We start from the raw sequence: 2,343 nt of genomic DNA, 5'->3' as shown, positions 1-2,343 counted from the left end.
CCGAGACTTGCTTTGGAAAGAAACGACCCTCGTGTCGTCCCTGTCGGTTTGAACTGACTTGCGCGAAATTCCGGTGAGTAATCTCACTACTCCTTGCTTAGTAGACTAATTATACTTAAGGGTTGATTAGTGTTAATTAAGTAGGATTATGTGGTTAGATTAGAGTAGATTAGTGATTATTAATTAATTGTGATGCATATTAGACATTTTGATTGTGCAATTAGCAAGTAGATATAGTCTACTATTTATTGAATGTATCTCGGGATTTTTCCCGACCCTTATCGGGCTTTAATTAGGCATTATGGGCATAAATTGGATTTTTAATATTTATTTATTAATTTTCGAAATTAATTAATTATTTATTTATTTATATTTCCAGAAATTCAATCGGGATGACTGATGACCAGAATTTCATACTAATCGTCATGGTGCAGTCCGTTTATTTAATTGAGCTTCGAATCGTGCCGAATTAATTTAATTGTGGATTTTTAGGATATGTTCCTAAGTGGTTGTTTTTTATTATTTGCTTGGGAAATGATCGGGTATCATTGTCAGTATCGATAGTAGAGTGGAGGTTAAGTGTGGCATTGTTAAAAGGGCACGTGGGCGAACTAGTGCCTTAGAGAATGCATGTGGGCCCAACGAGTGTGGCATCGTTAAAAGGACACGTGGGCTCGGTGATTTGATGCATCACTTTGGCTAACTAGTGCCTTAGAGAATGCACGTGGGTCCAAGGTTGAGTACGGCATCGTGAAAAGGGCACGTGGGCTTGGTGAATTGATGCATCACCTTGGCGAAGAGGTTGCCTGAGAGAATGCACGTGAGCCCTTTGAGTAAGTATGTCGTCTTGGAAATGGTACGTGGGCTCGGAGACTTGGTATGTCATCCTGAAGAATGCATGTAGACTTGACGACTAGATGTTCCATCAGGGATTAAGGAATATATAGTATTGATTGAATTGACCTAAAAATGGTCCGATTGACATGTAATTGACTAGATCGATTTGATCAATGATTTGATCCGATTGTCGTGAATTGATTGATTGTTTGATGCAATGTATATGAAGCATCTATATATAACTTTGAATTGCAGGTTGGGACTGATGCCAAGGTAAGTCTTTTGACTCGTGCTGTGTTTAGGCAACCTTATGGTGTATTGGTTTCCTAATCGAGTCTTAGTGGGGTAGAACTTGCTGAGACGTAGTCTCAATGGTTATTGTATAACCATTTCAGGCCCTTAGATGGTAGCACCGGTACCTCCCCCTCCTCTAGAATAGTTTGGCATTCCAGTGGACATTACCGAGAAGGAAACTCACTTCCATGTTCATGGCAATCCAGAAGGGTTAGAATACGTTTTGATTGAATCGACGGTGTGGGTTGAAGTCGATCAGGACGACCTAATACCCCATGCGTATCGGTCTTGGTATCATTACTTTTATGATGGGCGATGAATAGGTCCCATCCCTGAAGAAGAAATACCTTTCTATGTCCTGGAGAAAGCTTTTGGTGAGGGGACTACATGCCCTAAATATGGAGGCATAGTTGATGCCAGAGATCCTGCACTCGGGAGTGAGCCGACTTCACCTATATACACTATAGAGGATGAAAATTTTGAGGAAGGTGAGATCATGGAACAAGAAGTGGAAGGTCTAGAGGAGGACGAGGATTGGGGGATTGCTGAGGTGGAGCCAGTTGAAGAAGAGCCTGAGGAAAAGGGAAGCGAATCAGAGGAGTCAGAAGAGAATCAAGATGATCCTGAGTATGACCCAGATGAGAACTGAGATCCCATCCCCTTTTGTGAACCCTGTTGATATGTGATTAGAGTGAATTTAGAAAGTCGTGAATAGTTTGTGAAATATTTTGAGTTATGCTCTGTATAAAAGTTTGGTTATGAATTTCAATATGAAAAACATGGCATTGCTTTTCTATCCCATCGTTTTATTGTCTGGGGATTTATAACTGCTTCCGCATGTGCTATTAAAAATAAACGGGTCGGCAATACATAGTCCTGGGATATCGCATTATAAAATCGACCAAGTAGAAGGATGTGTGCGTGCCCAAGGATCGGGACGTGACAGAGAGAGCCTAATGAAAAGAGACAAGACACAAAAGCCCAACTATAAACCCACCTATTGAACCCAATGATTTATTGAAAAGGCCCACCAACATGTGAATATTTTGCTGTGCATTTGGATATCACAGTTTCGTATTTGTTAGGTGTCAAGCAGTTCAGGTAATTCGCAGCCGCAAGGGCTCTCTTACTGTGGTCCCAAAAAAAAAATGCAGTAGAAAACTGTGGGCATGTACATGTTGTTGGAGTGCACTAACAAAGAAAACAGGGATC

This window comes from Eucalyptus grandis, unplaced genomic scaffold (assembly GCF_016545825.1).
Source record: "Eucalyptus grandis isolate ANBG69807.140 unplaced genomic scaffold, ASM1654582v1 tig00008702, whole genome shotgun sequence".
Classification (NCBI taxonomy): domain Eukaryota; kingdom Viridiplantae; phylum Streptophyta; class Magnoliopsida; order Myrtales; family Myrtaceae; genus Eucalyptus; species Eucalyptus grandis.
This window is presented reverse-complemented; position numbering follows the sequence as displayed.